The 17,189-nt window shown below is 44.4% G+C and overlaps 1 long non-coding RNA gene across 1 annotated transcript; it reads left to right on the top strand.

The window, feature by feature from the left end:
• Nucleotides 1-419: 419 nt before the first annotated feature.
• On the top strand, nt 420-13,367 carry LOC112580670. Its single transcript, XR_003105007.2, has 3 exons — nt 420-674; nt 1,402-1,511; nt 13,185-13,367. It is a non-coding gene; the product is annotated as an uncharacterized LOC112580670 (long non-coding RNA).
• Nucleotides 13,368-17,189: the final 3,822 nt, after the last annotated feature.

Genomic DNA, 17,189 nt, shown 5'->3' with positions numbered 1-17,189 from the left:
CAGGATGTTGCTGGGAAGTCTCTCAGATAACCAGAGATGCTCTGGAGATAAGAGTGTCCCCAGGGCCCGGAGGGCCCAGAGCAGCGCAGTGCAGCCTCTTCCATGATATGGTGCGGGGAGGGGGCAGGACATGAACCTGAAGGCCCAGATGAAACCCCTGCTCCCCACACTGTCCACATCTCAGTTCTGAGGCAGCCAGAACATATCACTGTGTGGGAGCCACTATGCTTAATATCTGTTTGAACTCCTCTCAGTTAGAAAGCTATTGGTTGGTGTACGTTATCTATTGTTTTGTAATAATCCCCTTAAACAGAGTAGTTCACAAGAACAATCATCGAGTTTGCTCATGAACTTGCAGCTTGGCAGGGACAGCTTGTCTTCCCACGCACAGTGTCACTCTGGGGCATTTAGAGCTGGGGGTGACCTGCTGGCTGGGGGCTGGAACACTCTGAAGGCTCACTCATGTGGCTGGCATTTGACATTGCCTGAGGCTGGGGTGTTAAGTTGGAGCGATCAGCCAAAACACGTACACGAGGCTTCCCCACGTGGCAGCTCGCCTTTCTCGCAGAGTGGTGGCTGGGTTTCAAGAGTGAGCTTCCCAATCAACAAGGCAGAAACACGTGGCATTTTTATGACCTGGCCTCTTGTGCCAGCCCCATACTCTTTTGGTCAAGGTAATCCTTATTCAATTCTGGAAACTTTCTTCTTTGACACTCTTTAAATAATATTCTAATTTACTTGTTCTGGTCCCATCTGAAAGAGCACTAATCCCTCATGTATTTTGTTATCCATACAGATTCTTTCCCTTCTCAATATTTTTCTTCTCTTTATCATTATGCTCTGCTTCTAGGTGAAGCTCTTGTGTTTATCTTCTACATATGATTTAATTTTCAGCATTCTTAATGCTGCTGTTTTAAAGACTTAAATTCTACTGCAGCATTTTTATTGCATCCTTTCCTTAACTCTGCAGGTTTCTTTTTAACTTATTTTTATGTCTAATCCTTTTATCTTTTTATTTCCTATAATCAGGATTTTATTAACAAAGAAAGCAATTGCTATCTAAATTCTTTTTCTAAATAGTAAATCATTGTCCCACATTGCTTTCTTCTGCCTCTTTCTTTCATGGTCCCCATGTTTTTTGGTTTTGTTTTCTGCCTGCTCATCCTTGAATGAGAAGAGAGCTATTCTAGCATAGCAGTTACTCTAAAAATGATGGCTGTTTGCTTGGGTCCTGTCGCATCCTCCTGGTTGCAGTTTGATACGTTTTCCCATGTGTTCAGCTCAGGGGCTGGTGCTTTGAGATGATGCTTGTAGGGATCTAGTGGACCGGGGAGATGCTGGAGGAACCTGGCATTCTGGAGCATCACAGTGAGGAAAATTCATTTCTGTTCTGTGCTGTAGAAGTTGCTACATCCATTGCCAGTTTTCTACAACCAGAGTTCACCTATGGGCATGAGTTGGCATCCATGGCACCTCTGTCCTAGAGCAACTGGTCAGCCTCCTTTTCCCAGGTAAGGAAGATGTTTCTCTTTGCCCTTGGTGCATGAGGTAAACTGATGAAGATGAGGAGCAAGAAGCAACTGAGACTTGCCCAAGTTTGCTGATCCAATTTTATTTATGAGAGCAGGCCTCAGGTTTCTTGTCTTCTGCAAACTTCCCTATATGCTTCTTAGTCCCAGCTCATTAGTAGATAAAATCTGTTCACACAAGTTTGTAGGACTTCTCTAATCCTACTTATCCTAGAAAGGAAACACTGAGGACAACTTAATTGACTTTCAGTGTATACACATGGATGTTTTTGCTCTTGGATCTTTCATTGTCTGAAAGCTATCATCAGTTTCTTGTTCATTCCACTCTGAGGGAGGAGGTGGAGGTGAAGGTGAGTGGTGCGGAAAGATGGACATAGACATTAGAGTTTAGCAAACTGACTCTCAACTGGTTCTCCTCAATGTCAAAGAGCCAGTTCTGAAGAAATTGGATGTGGGGAGAAAGTTGTTAAATTTAAATCCAGGGTGTTTGAAAGAGAGGCTGCAGCTTAAAGACAAGAAAATCCTGCCTGCCCTGCCGAGTAGGGAGTGAGCAAAAAGTTGTACCAGGCAGATGTAAAAACAGTGTAAGGGGGAGAGCTCAATTCTGTGTGACCACTGAAATGAGAGCTCTGTGGGAACTGTGCAGTTATCACTCTGAGGGGTCATTAAAGCCCTCATTTAGTTTTAAAGCAGCAGCAGCCCTTAAGGACATGCACTGCCTTCAAACACGAAGCAGCTCTACGGAGTCAGGACCCATATCTCCTCCTGCACTTTCCTTCTCCAGGGAATAAGAAATGGTTTACCACACATGTTTGAAAGGTACTGAAGGGAGAGCAGAGCAATGAACAGATTCTTCCCTTGCTTTTTCTGCTGATCTCATTTCTCAGCAGTATCTGGCAAAATGGCTCCCACTTCATGTGTGAGAAGGAAAGGCAGTCTCCAGCAGATCGTTGGGCCTATGAGCTAGATGGACACTTAGCCAGAGCTATGTCCCTTGGTGTTTCCACCCCCACCATGCCCAGCTCAGCAGCAGCAACTGTGGGCAATAATGATTGACTCTACAGTGTATGAAGCTCCAGGGAACCTGAGCTGCTAGAGGACATCATTCCTGGCTCAGGGGCTTGCAGTCAGATGAGAAAGGTAAGAATACACGAGAAAGCTAAAACAAAGCCTGACACGACTACAACCCCAAGTCTCAAGACAGTCTGTGCTGAATGAATCCCTGTGGAGTGGCCCAGGCAGCAGGAGAGGCCACAGAGGCACTGCAGGAAGGTATCTGGCTGTGAGTCAGGTTGGGGAGAAAAGGTGGTAACAACGTCCTATCTGATCACTACAAAATCCTACAAGGAGGATGTTATTAGTATTCTCATTTTATGGATAAAGAAGCAAAGGATCAGAGGAGCAGAATAAGATGAACTTGTATATCCTACTGAGTGACAGACACTGTACTCAGAATTTTTAGCAGGGCTTTGTTTAACCCCTGCAACAATCCTGCAAAATATTATCATGATTTTGACTATTCTAATTTTACAGCCAAGGAAACCGATGCTTGGCACAATTGATTAAACTTCCTAAGACCACACAGCTGGTATATGACTTCAAGTCCTAACCTTTTTCCAGTTTCACCACATATATGATCTCAACAAGTAAAGAGAAAGTGAGGGGGCAGACATGGCAGGGTGGGTAGCATAGGCTGAAATGTACCTGACATGAATGGAAATTTACCCGGCATGTTTGGGAACAACCGAAATGTCTGTGATGACTACAGCAAGGTCTCTGCATGTGAATAGTCAGTAGATAAGTTTGAGAGATAGTAGAGCTCAGATTTTCTTCCTTTGAACATAAATTCAGCAGGGATAGGTTAGGTAGGTGGAAGGGGTGTCTGGAGAACAGCCAGATCAGTTGGAAAAGTATCACAAATGTCAGAATGAATGAGAGGCAATACAAAGGAAAGCCAGCCAGCTTGGTTTAATCACATTTGGTCTAAGACCAAACAGTGGCATTAATGTGGCATCAAGATTTTAAGCACCAAAAACAAACAAAACCAAACAAAAAAACAACCAAGTATTGAAACAAACTAAACTCATAACCTGACATTTGAATCAATGTTTCATGAACTGTGAAAGCCCAAATCAAAGTCCCATGCACACACTGCCACACTCAGTGCTCCCAACCCTGCAGCAGGCCACCGTCGACCCACACCTCCGCCGGAGACTCCTGGACACTCACGGCAGTCTGGGTCAGTCTCTTGTGGGGTCTCTGCTCCTTTCTCCTGGGTCCTGGTGTGCACAAGGTTCTGTTTGTGCCCTACAAGAGTCTGTTTCCCCAGTCCTGTGTAAGTTCTGGTGGCTCTATGGTGGGGTTAATTGTGACCTCCTCTAAGAGGGCTTATGCCATACCCAGGTCTGCTTCACCCAGAGCCCCTGACCCTGCAGCAGACTACTGCTGGCCCATACTTTCGCAGGAGACACTCAAACACAGTTCTGGCTCAGTCTCGGTGGGGTCTCTGGGTCCTAGTGTGCACAAGTTTGGTTGGAGACCTCTGTGCATCTCTGGTGGGTAAGGGGTTTGATTCTAAACATGATTTTGCCCCTCCTACTGTCTTGCTGTGTCTTCTCCTTTGCCCTTGAAAATGGAGTATCTTTTTTTGGTGGGATCCAACATTCTCCAGTCGACGGGTGTTCAGCAGTGAGTTGTAATTTTGGAGTTCTCGCAGGAGAAGATGAGTGCACACCCTTCTACTCTGCCATCTTATGCCGCAAATGCACTTGTAAATGTATAGTTAGAACTGCACGTGGGACTACAGACTTCCAAATGGGGAAAGGAGGACGTCAAGGCTGTATATTGTCACCCTGCTTATTTAACTTATATGCAGAGTACATCATGTGAAATGCCAGGCTGGATGAAGCACAAGTGGGAATCAAGATTGCTGGGAGAAATATCAACAACCTCAGATATGGATGACACCACCCTTATGGCAGAAAGTGAAGAAGAACTGAAGAGTCTCTTGGTGAAAGTGAAAGAGGAGAGTGAAAAGTTGGCTTAAAGCTCAACATTCAGAAAACTAAGATCATGGCATACAGTCCCATCACTTCATGGCAAACAGATGGGGAAACAATGGAAACAGTGACAGACCTTATTTTGGGGGGCTCCAAAATTACTGCAGATGGTGACTGCTGCTGCTGCTGCTGCTTCTAAGTTGCTTAAGTCGTGTCTGACTCTGTGCGACCCCATAGACGGCAGCCCACCAGGCTCCTCTGTCCATGGGATTTTCCAGGCAAGAGTACTGGAAGTGGGTTGCCATTGCCTTCTCTGGATGGTGACTGCAGCCATGAAATTAAAAGATGCTTGCTCCTTGGAAGAAAAGCTATGACCAAGCTAGACAGCATATTAAAAAGCAGAGACATTACTTTGCCAAAAAAGGTCCATCTAGTCAAAGCTATGGTTTTTCTAGTAGTCATATACTGATGTGAGAGTTGGACTATAAAGAAATCTGAGCACTGAAGAACTGATGCTTTTGAACTGCGGTGTTGGAGAAGATTCTTGAGAGTCCCTTGGACTGCAAGGAGATCCAACCAGTCCATCCTCAAGGAAATCAGTCCTGAATATTCATTGGAAGGACTGATGCTGAAGCTGAAACTCGAATACTTTGGCCACCTGATGTGAAGAGCTGACTCATTGGAAAAGACCCTGATGCTGGGAAAGATTGAAGGTGGGAGGAGAAGGGGATGACAGAGGATGAGATGGTTGGATGGCATCACTAATTCGATGGACATGAGTTTGAGTAAGCTCCAGGAGTTGGTGATGGACAGGGAAGCCTGGTGTGCTGCAGTCCATAGGGTCACGAAGAGTGGGACATGACTGAGTGACTGAACTGAACTGCTTCTTGGAAGAAAAGCTATGACTAACCTAGACAGAATATTAAAAAGCAGACATATTACTTTGCCAACAAAGATCTGTCTAGTCAAAGCTATGATTTTTCCAATAGTCATGTGTGTATGTGAGAGTTGGATCATAAAGAAGGCTCAGCACTGAAAAATTGATGCTTTTGAACTGTGGTGTTGGATAAGACTCTTGTGAGTCCCTTGGACTGCAAGGAGATCCAACCAGTCAATCCTAAAGGAAATAGTCCTGAATATTCATTGGAAGGACTGATGTTGAAGCTGAAACTCCAATACCTTGGCCACCTGATGTGAAGAACTGACTCATTGGAAAAAACCATGATGCTGGGAAAGATCAAAGGCAGGAGGAGAAGGGGACGACAGAGGATGAGATGGTTGGATGGCATCACAGACTCGATGCACATGAGTTTGAGCAAGCTCCGGGAGATGGTGAAGGACAAGGAAGCCTGGTGTGCTGCAGTCCATGGGGTTACAAAGAGTTGGACACGACTGAGCCACTGAACAAGACATACAGCTGGCTGGCAGGCACACGAAAAGACGCTCAACATTGCTAATTGTTGGAGAAATGTAAATCAGAACTACAATGAAATATCACCTCATACAAGTTAGAATGGCCGTCATCAAAAAATATACAAATAACAAATGCTGGAGAGGGTGTGAGAGAAAAGGGAATCCTCATACATTGTTGGTGGGAGTGTAAATTGGTATAGCTACTAGGGACAACAGTATGGAAATTCCATAAGAAACTAAAAATAGAGCTACCATATGATCTAGCAATCCCACTCCTGGGCATATATCCAGAGAAAACTCTAATTCAAAAGATATATGCACCCCAATGTTCAAAGCAGCATTATTTATGATAGCCAAGACATGGAAGCAGTCTAAATGTCCATCGACAGATGAATGGCTAAAGGAGATGTGGTACATACACAACAGAATATTACTCAGCCATTAAGAGCAATGAAATATTGCCATTTGTAGCAACATGGATGGACCTAGAGGTTATCATACTAAGTGAAGTATGTCAGTATTTCCTATAAATGTTAGGAAACTGCTGCTGCTGCTGCTAAGTCGCTTCAGTCGTGTCTGACTCTGTGCGACCTCATAGACGGCAACCCACCAGGCTCCTCTGTCCCTGGGATTCTCCAGGCAAGAACACTGGAGTGGGTTGCCATTTCCTTCTCCAGATAGGAAACTAACACAATATATTTTAATCAACTCTCTTTCAATTTAGGGCTTCCCAGGTGGCAGTAGTGGTAAAGAACCCACCTGCCAATGTAGGTAGACGTAAGAGCTGTGGGTTGCGTCCCTGGGTCGGGAAGATCCCCTGGAGGAGGAAATGGCAACCCACTCCAGTATTCTTACCCGGAGAATCCCTTGGACAGAGGAGCCTGGTGGGGTACAGTCCCTGGGGTCACAGAGTCAGACATGACTGAAGTGACCGAGCATGCATATATTTCAATTTAAGAAAAGATCCTCTTAACTGTTATCTGTATGGGATCCTCAGTTAGCTCTGACTGCCACTTGGATTATTGGGAAGCAGAGCGAAGGGAGCACAGAGGCTTGAGGTGCATTTGCTGAGATCCGTAGTCATCCATACTTTCAGTGTTTATTTATTGAGAACCTACAGTCTTGCCATGGGCTCCTCTAAATCTCGGGCACATAGCAGTCAATAAAGCACTCATGGAATGTCCAATCTAGAACCCACTTCCTCAGCCCACGGGCCCAAGGGGAGGATTACAGTGGTGGAGTTCTGGGGGTGCAAGGGTGGCCTGTGATAATCCCATAGATGTGGTAGAGGCCACGCTGAAAAAAACGCCAGGTCTTCTCTGAAACTGCGCATTTTGGGCTGAAGTTCAAATTCAGTCACACAGCCCCTGGTTGAGAAGGTGGTGTTTACATGCCCCTTGGTTTTTCCAGAGGGGAGTGGACAAGAGACTGGGTTGCCCTCACCTCTTGCTTCCACCTGAGGCCGAGAAATCCTCGTCCTTCCCCTCTTCCATCTGGCGCTGCTGGGACCTCATCTTGTCTCTGTGACTACAAGAGCAGAGTATCAGGCAGACTTGGGAAATGATTTTCTCGGAGAAACTTAAACTGCAATAGTTTGTACAAAGGGCTCTTTATACCTCACCACACTGAGTTTAATTTAGAGGAAGCTTGCAGACTCCAGATAAAGCATTTTATTCTTTATATATTTATTATCTTTCCAAGGTCTATTTTAGTGAACATAGAAAACAAGACTTTAGCCTGAATGGAGAGCCAAAAAAAAATTTTTTTTAACATATAAAAGACCCAGCCCACAATCTTGATTGTTTTTTCCTTTTTTCTTAAGTTTCTTTGCTCAGTTGGGTTCTGGGCCCTTTCTGCCTTGTCTAGTTTACACTTTGGAGGAGATAGACGACCCCTGAGGCTGGTCTCCTGTAAAGTGGGAAAAGCTCCACTCCTCATATTCCTTCCACACACACAGCAGGTTTTGCTTGGCTGAGCGTCTGTCTCTCTCCTTGAATGCCTGCTTGTCCTGGGGAGACAGGCACTCTTATTGTTCTTGGAGGGGGAAAGGGTTGAGTTACAGCCTTTCTCTTGAGGAGTCATTACTGCTCTGAAGCCCCCAGCAGTCTGCTCAAGCCCAAGGGCAGTGTCGGATCTCAAGGCTTTACACAACACTTGCTGTCCCAGGGCCCCTGCCTTTTCTGTGGGTGATGGAGCGGGACCAGCACTAAGGAATAACAGTCCCGGATTCAGTCCTGGCTTCTCCATGTATTAGCATCACTGGACAAGCCCCTTCAGTTTTCAAGTCTTACATTTTTCTTCTATAACAAAAGGATATTACTTCCTCTGAGAACTACTGTGAAGGCCAAGTGTGACAATAGATGTGAAAGGCATATAAATTGCACACACTGTATAAGCAGTTTGAGTTTATTCCAGTTTGCTCTGATTCAGGGTTTAGATGATCTACATGTCTCAGTGTTCCTTATGCCATTGTGGCTCTGACAACCCACTGGCAGGGATTTAGGTCAGTTGATGGATATGGAAAGGGGGGGTTCTGTAAGGAGTGTGATGAGCAAACGAAAGCAAATTTTATAGAGGGAGGGCTACAGGCAGATGATGGGCTTGTTTTGGGAGAGACTCAGAGTCTCATTCGGTGTTGGCTTGGGGTTTGAAGCACAGAGCAGAGAGAAAGCTCTTCTCTGAGCCTCTGCACAGAACTCAGTGTGGCTACAGCGTGGCGAGGGCTGCCAGGAAGACAGGGCAGCCCCGCCTCGGGCATCATGCTGTCAGAGGGCATTGTTGTTGTTCAGTCACTAAGTTATGTCCGACTCTTTGTGACCTAATGGACTGTAGCTTGCTTGGCTTCCCTGTCCTTCACTATCTCTTGGAGTTTGCTCAAACTCATGTCTGTTGAGTTGGTGATACTATCTAACCATTTCATCCTCTGTTGCCCCTTCTCCTCCAGCCCTCAATCTTTTCCAGCATCAGGGTCTTTTCTAGTGAGTCAGCTCTTCATATCCGGTGGCCAGTCCTTTGCATCAGTCCTACCAATAAATATTCAGGGTAGATTTCTTTTAGGATTGGCTGGTTTGATCTCCTTGCAGTCCAAGGGATTCTTAAGAGACTTCCCCAACACCACAGTTTCAAAGCATCAGTTCCTCGGTGCTCAGCTTTCTTTATGGACCAACTCTTACATCCATACATGACTACTGGAAAAGTAAGGGCTTTGACTATATGGATCTTTGTCAGCAAAATGATGTTTCTCCTTTTTCATACACTGTCTAGGTTTGTCATAGCTTTGTCGGAGGTTATTGGCACTAGCGAATGCATCAGACTAGAGTCGCTGTCTTCCCAGGGCCTTCCAGAAGTGAATATGCTCGGGCTTTGGGAGAAAGATGTGAGAGCTATTAGTGAGCACTCAGGAGACTTGCCCTGGGTTCTATCAGATGTAACTGGTCTGATACGGAGACTGACAGGAGTCTGGAGGGCTTGTGCCATTCAGGTGGGAACAGAAGCTGGTGAAACTGAGTTACCACAAGCTAGTGAAGCCCGAGGAACTGGAAGGACACAAACATAGGGGATTTAGGCCCCTCTGAGACATTAGGTTAGAGGCAGAAAGGAACCAACTTTAGAGTCAGATAAACTAGGGCTCAAATCTGTACAACTTAGGGCAACTCATATTGTCTCTTTAATACCCAGTTTTTTTTTTTAAGTGGAAATATGACTACTCACTCTGTAGAGTAATTGGGAAAATTAGAGATAATATATATGGTTGGCATAGCAGAATACCCACCATGTGATGTATAGTCAATATATTATAGCTCTTTATATTATCTATTATCTTTCTATTATCTATTATTAGCTTTCTGTTATCAGGTTTCCCTGATAGCTCAGCTGGTAAAGAATCTGCTGGCAACGCAGGATACCTGGGTTCGATCCCTGGGTTGAGAAGATCCCCTGGAGAAGGGAAAGGCTACCCACTCCAGTATTCTGGCCTGGAGAATTCCATGGATAGTCCGTGGGGTCACAAAGAGTCAGACACGAGGGAGCGACTTTCACTTCACTTCTGTTATCAGCATCCTTGAGTCCAGGACCTGTGTTCCAATACTGGCACTGCAGGGATTGGAACAAATGCTGTCATGAGCTGTTCACAGGGCCACCCTGTCCCACTCCTGAGTCCACAACCTGAGGCTGTTGGAGAGCTCTTAGAGATGCTCTGGTGTTTAGGTCCAAGGGAAGAGCATATCTGTAGTTGGACAGGTTGAAAAATGTACCTGCCATTCAAACCCACCATCCTGTCCCCTGGAAACCATGTGTATCAGTTTTCTATTGCTGCTGTAACAAACTGCCGTGCACTTAGGGCTTAAAGCAGCACAGATTTACCACTTTATAGTTCTGGAGTCAGAAATCCAAAATGGGTCAGCAGGACTACATTTCTTTGGAGGCTTTAAAGGAAGAATCTGTTTCCTTGCTTTTTTCCAACTTCTAGAGGCCATCTGCAACCCATGGCTTGTGGCCTCTTCCTCCAGTTTCAAAGCCACCAGTGTGGCATCTTCTGACCTCTTTTCTTCTGACTTTTCTTCCATCATCACAGCTTCTTCTTCTGACTTGAGCTCTTCTGCCTCCTTCTGCCTTATAAATACCCCTGTGATTTCTTTGGGCCCATGTAGATAAAAGGATGGATAATCATTCAGGATAATCTTCCCAGCTCTATGCTGCTTCTGCTGCTGCTAAGTCACTTCAGTTGTGTCGGACTCTTAGCAACCCCATGGACTGCAGCCTACCGGGCTCCTCCATCCATGGGATTTTCCAGGCAAAAGTACTGGAGTGGAGTGCCATTGTCTTCTATGCTTCCCAGCTCTATATCCTTAACTTAATCACAACCTCCAAGTCCCCTTTGCCTTGTAAGGTAACACACTCACAGGTTTTGGGGATTAGGATGTAGACCTCTTTTAGGGGGACATTATTCTGTTTACCACACATACCTCCAGTGTGGGACTTGAAAGCAACTCTACTCTGGGGTCCTGTTTTGGATCTGAAGAGGGACTGCTTCCGCCCTAACACTTCCTCTGCAACCGTTATGGTATTTTGTGTGTGTCTTTCTTTCACCAAAGCAACTTTACAGACTGCTTGTATCTTGTTAATCAACCTCTTATCTTTTCCCTCTTGTCTAGCATAGTGCTTTGTTCAGAGTGGGCACTCAGTGCATGTCTGCTACATAGATAGACCACTAGGTTTATGTTTGAATAATCCTTGTGTGTGTTAGTTGCTCAGTTGTATCCAACTCGGCGACACCATGGACTGTAACCCTCCAGGCTCCTCTGTCCATGGAATTCTCTAGGCAAGAATACTGGGGTGGGTTGCCATTCCCTTCCCCAGGGGATCTTCCCAACTCAGGGATTGAACCTGAGTGTCCTGCATGGCAGGCAGATTCTTTCTATTCTGAGCCAGCAGGGAGTAATCCTGGGATATTACTAGTTACAAGAGGCAACCCTGGAAAAGGCAGAGGATACTAAGTGTGGATAGTTTAGGCAAAACCAGGACTCACTGTGAGTTTGTTCTGCCTGAGATCTTGGAATTACTTGGAATTTTCCAAAGAATCCTCTGGATTAGTCACCCTCCAGATGCAGGTGCAGACAAGCTGCCCTCTCTCTCTCTCTCAAAAGGCAACTCGGGATGTAGGGGAGATGCTCGCACCAGGGGAGGGCCAGTACTGTTTGAGTTAGGATGTTGAGCATAACTTAAATGTTTCTTTAAACCACATGGGGGAAAACTTTTGGAGTAGTTTTTAAAATATACATTGTAAAGTTACAGTAAAATGATCATGAGGAATATAAAGCCTGGAGGTAGCCAGTTTCTGGTGTGGAAAGAGCGACAATAAGAGAAACAAAGGAGAAGAGGCGGTGAGTAGTCAGGAGCCCTAAGGAGAGAGCAGAGGGAACCTCTGCATTGGTCTCCTATAGACGTTTTGACAAAGTACCAAAAATTGGGTCGCTTAAAACAATGAAAACTTATTGTCTCACAGTTCTGGAGGCTGGAAGTCTGAACTCAAGTTGTGGCAGGGACTTGTTCTCTCTGATGGCTCCAAGGCAGATGGATTTGTTCTCTCTGATGGCTTCCTGGCCTTTTCTAGCTTCTGGTGTTTTCTGGGAATGCGTGGTGTTCCTTGGCTTATAGATGCATTACTCCATTCACATGGCTGTCTCTTGCTGCATTTCTTCACATCATCCTCCCTCTAGCTATCCTGTCTCTGTCCAAATTTCACCTTTCTAGAAGAACATCAACCACACTGGATTACGATCCCCTGCCCCCGCAATGACCTCACTTTAACTTCATTGCCTCTGTAAAGATCCTATTTCCAAATAAGATTGCATTCTAAGGTGCTGGGAGTTAGGATGTCAATGTATCTTTTTTGGGGGAGACAAAATTTAACTCACAACCTATTCGATCCAAGATGGCAGTTCAAAGGTTAGACTGGGAAGCAGAATTGTCAAATGCAGAGGAATTAACAAGCAACCATAAAGGCGGAATGGTCTGTCAGGATGATTTTAAAGGAAAGAGTGGGTTAGAGTGAAGAACCCGAGGGAATATATTGGATTGGCCAAAAAGTTCATTCAGGTTTTTCATAGCATTGTACAGAAAAACCTGAACAAATTTTCTGGCCAACCCAATAGTATTTCTTAGGTCATGTCTAGCTTTTATTGATTTGGCATGATCTGAGTTGGAACTCTGAACATATAAGTAGTCACAAAAGCATACTTACTGACACTGTGTCAGGAAACTGTAGGAAGTCTACATTGGCTGGAGGTACCTCTTAGGAGGCAGAGGGAGATGTTTTAGGGTTAGATCACGTGGGACCTCAAATGGCTATTGAGGAATCTATAGTTCGGTAGGGAGTGGGTCCAGGGAGGGTTCTGTGCAATCCAATGACACAATCAAAGCTGAGTTTAAAAAGGTAATCAAAAAGTGGTGGAGGTTAGATTAGAGTAGGGAGAAATGAGATGTGAATCTTCCAAATGAGAGTGTAGAGCAAGAGGTTAGGTGAGAGATGAAGAGGGCTTGAACTTCAGTGATGACGGTGGGTTGGTTTAGGAGGGGACCATGTAAAGGTATCATTTTCCCCTAGGGCTAGGCTTGCGGCTAAGGGGAAGGAATCTGAGTCTTACTTTGTGAGCATCACTGGAGGGGGTTGTCAGGGCACCCAGCACCATTAGATATTTGAGGTTGTTCAGCTAAGATAATCATGTTTTGTTTTTTTGTCTAGTTTTTTCGGAGAGAATTTGGTAAGCTGCTGGATGGATTTTTAGGCAGTTAAAAGAGATCTACCCAAGGAATGAGGAAAACTGGGGAGAAGGAATGAATTATCTGCGTATTTGAAGTAAGTCAAGAAGCTAGATAATGTTCCTTGATAGGTTTCCCTGTACATGATTCTGTCACACCAAATTAAAAGATTTCACAGTCTAAGAGAGCCTTCCTGTGGAATGTAAAGATTTCAGACCATAGATCCAAAATAATCAAAATCTCCAGAAACACTCATTCCTATTGTGATACCATGCTATTTATTTTTCACAGAAGACTAGAAGGAAAAAAAAAAATCATTGTACTGAATTTTTGCTTTATTTTCTTTGGAACCTATGCAGGGTACAATGGATGAAGTGATAATTGCTAGTCCCCATCTCTGGTCAAAATAAGCAAAACTCTGAATTAGACTTGGGAGTTCTCCAAGATACATTCCTAAAGGACTTTTCGTTCTGTGGCTTGAATTCCATTGTCTTTTCTGTGACTGGCTGAATACTCTTTTTGCTGTATTTTCAGAGAAGGTGAGCTTAATTCACAGGAACTTGAACACAGTGCAAAAGGCAACATTTGTGCCTGGGAAATCCCTCTGTGTTTATGACTTCCCTAGCTCTGCCAGAGAAAACAGCAGCAGGGCATAAGCTGAGAACACAGGGCTTGCAAGCATCTAATTTAGGCTTAGATGCCTTTGATGTAATGGGTTACCTCTGAAGCCTCCTTGTCTTTTGTTATTAGCCACCAGGAGAGAGAGGCAGGAAATAGTATGTTTCCATTGAAGAAAGCAGGATGTGGTGAGTTGCTGGCTTCTGATGTCAGGCATAGGATGATGCAATAAGTGTGCCTTTGGCGGCTTGCTGTCAAATTAATTTGTGGAGCCTTAGATGTGCCCACCATGTGAATTGATGTGCTGTGCTTGGAACACTGTCTATATAGCGCGAGGAGCATGGGGCAGCTGAGGGGCATGAGATGCACACAGAGAAGACCAATCTTCAGTGGACTTTTTCCTATTTAGAAAGCATGGTTCTTCTGGGTTACTGCTGGTATCCACTGTCTTTCTCCACATCTGTCATTGATCAAGGATCCAGTGGAGAGAAAAGAAAATGACTCCAGCGGAGTATCATGAGCAGTGGTCAAGGCCCAAGACCAGGAGCCATGATTATGGTTCTAGCACCAGGTCCGGGTGTCCTGGAAGTGTTCATGCCGTGGCTTCTGCTCTGCTCACAGGCTCCCAGGGGCTCCCAGCGGCTCTCACATGGCACCATCTTCCATTTTTGATCTCTTTTCTCCTACGTGGAATTGGATCAAAAATGGAATTGGTCTCTGGAATATCTCACAAGGCCCAGAAGGAAAAGAGAACTTGTATTTGGTGAGAGCCTACTATTTAGCAAGAATCCTTCCAGATGCTTCTGTTACCTCCTTTAATCCTGAGCAATCCCTCTCAAGTATCATTATATGATTTTAAAAGTGATAGAACTGAGGCTTGGAGAGGTTCACATTCATAAAAGATTCAAGCAGCAGAGCCTAGATTAGATTCCAGGTTTGGCTTTGCTCCATGTCACTGAACTGCCCCGTCACTGTGAATTTTGGGCTAGAAGGCAGAAACTCCAGTTACCAGTGTCTTTTACCGGACTGTGTAGCTTTGCATAAGTCTTCCCACCTCTTCCTGCTTGGTTTCCTTGGTTAAATATTAGGACAATAATTCTGACCCCCCTCAGGAAGATCTGCCGAGGGCTAGAGTTTGTTGCAAATAAAAGCTTTAGAAAATATTAAATTAACATTTACTGTAAGTCCACAAACATTAGACAGTATTAATGGGGTGCTTTTCTCTTTATTGCTCCGTCCCAGGCACTATGCAAACTGAGTGAGCCAGGCCTGGTCTCAGCCCTCCAGGCACATGTGAGAGCTGCTTAAGTTAGATTTGTTTTAAGGAATAAACAGGAAAGAGAAACATATCTGTAACTGTACCAATACAACAGATACAGAGCATAAACAAACTGGTTAGAAACAAAATGTTTTTGGACTAAAATTATCTTGCAAAATCCTGAAAGAGAAAGGGAATGCTTTGGTTAGAATACGTCCCAGTGGAAAAAGCCACTCCTTTTCTGGTAGGTGGTACATTTTCTTGGCCGTCATAGGAAAGTATGGAAGGCAGCTATGCTCACTGTGATCCCACCAATGTTGCTAGTGGGAAGGTTTGAAAAAAGTTAACTGGTGGATGAGGAGCAGATGGACAAGCATCCTAGATACAAGAGAAGCACTGAGAAGATAAGTTTAGAGACAAGAATGGGACGTGTTGGAGGGAAAGAAGGAAGGAGACAATTAGGACTTCTGAGTGATCCCAGAGAAGTACTGTAGTCTGGGGTTGCCATGCGTGCTTTGAGATGTGTGTTTTTTAAATTGAGGTGTTGTTGATTTACAATAGTGTGTTAGTTTCAGGTGTACAGCAAAATGATTCATATATATATATACACACATATATATTTTTTTCTGTTATAGGTTACTAGATGATATTTAGTTCCTTGTGCTATATAGCATATCTTTATTGCTTATCTATTTTATATATCGTTGTTTATATCTGTTAATCCCATGCCCCTAATTTACCCCTCCCCCTCACATTTTCCCTTTGGTAACTGTAAATTTGTTTTCTATGCCTGTGAGTCTGTTTCTATTTTGTATACATAATTTTTTATATTATTTTTAGATTTCACATATATGTGATATCATATAATATTTATCTCTTTGTCTGACTTACTTCCCTGAGTGTAATATTCTCTAGATCCTTTCATGTTGCTGCAAATGGAATTATTTTGTTCTTTTTATGGCTGAGTAGTATTCCATTGTATATATATATTCCACATCTTCTTTATCGATTCATCTGTTGGTAGACAATTAGTTTTCTTCTGTGTCTTAGCTATTGTAAATGTGCTGCTGTGAACATTTGGGATGCATGTAGCTTTTCAAATTAGAGTTTTCTCTGGATATATGCCCAAGAGTGGAATTGCAGGATCATATGGAAACTCTAGTTTTAGTTTTTACTTGTTTTCCATAGTGGCTGCCCCAATTTACATTCCTACTAACAGTGTAGGAGATCTTCTTTTCTCCATACCATCTCTAGCTTTTACTATTTGTTCCCTCATAACTCAGTTGGCATATTCAAAAGCAGAGACATTACTTTGCCAACAAAGGTCCGTCTAGTCAAGGCTATGGTTTTTCCTGTGGTCATGTATGGATGTGAGAGTTGGACTGTGAAGAAGGCTGAGCACCGAAGAATTGATGCTTTTGAACTGTGGTGTTGGAGAAGACTCTTGAGAGTCCCTTGGACTGCAAGGAGATCCAACCAGTCCATTCTGAAGGAGATCAGCCCTGGGATTTCTTTGGAAGGAATGATGCTAAAGCTGAAACTCCAGTACTTTGGCCACCTGATGTGAAGAGTTGACTTATTGGAAAAGACTCTGATGCTGGGAGGGATTGGGGGCAGGGGGAGAAGGGGACGACAGAGGATGAGATGGCTGGATGGCATCACTGACTCGATGGACGTGAGTCTGAGTGAACTCCGGGAGTTGGTGATGGACAGGGAGGCCTGGTGTGCTGCGATTCATGGGGTCGCAAAGAGTCGGACATGACTGAGCGACTGAACTGAACTGAACTGGACTCAGTTGGTAAAGAATCTCTCTGCAATGCAGGAGATCCAGGTTCGATCCCTGGGTTGGGAAGATCCCCTGGAGAAGGAAATGGCAACCCACTCTAGTATTCTTGCCTGGAGAATCCCATGGAGAGAGGAGCCTGGCAGGCTACAGTCCATGGGGTCGCAAGAGTTGGACATGACTGAGTGACTAAAGAGAGAGAAAGAAACTTTTTTAGTGATAGTCATGAGATATGTGGTTTGTATCCTGCTTCTGATCTGTAGGTGATAAGAAAAGAGAAGCAGAGCTGAAGGCTCTGAGGTGGCAGGTGCACTCAAATCCAATAAAAT

The sequence above is a fragment of the Bubalus bubalis genome, chromosome 19, assembly GCF_019923935.1.
Source record: "Bubalus bubalis isolate 160015118507 breed Murrah chromosome 19, NDDB_SH_1, whole genome shotgun sequence".
Taxonomy (NCBI): Eukaryota; Metazoa; Chordata; class Mammalia; order Artiodactyla; family Bovidae; genus Bubalus; species Bubalus bubalis.
This window is presented reverse-complemented; position numbering and strand designations above follow the sequence as displayed.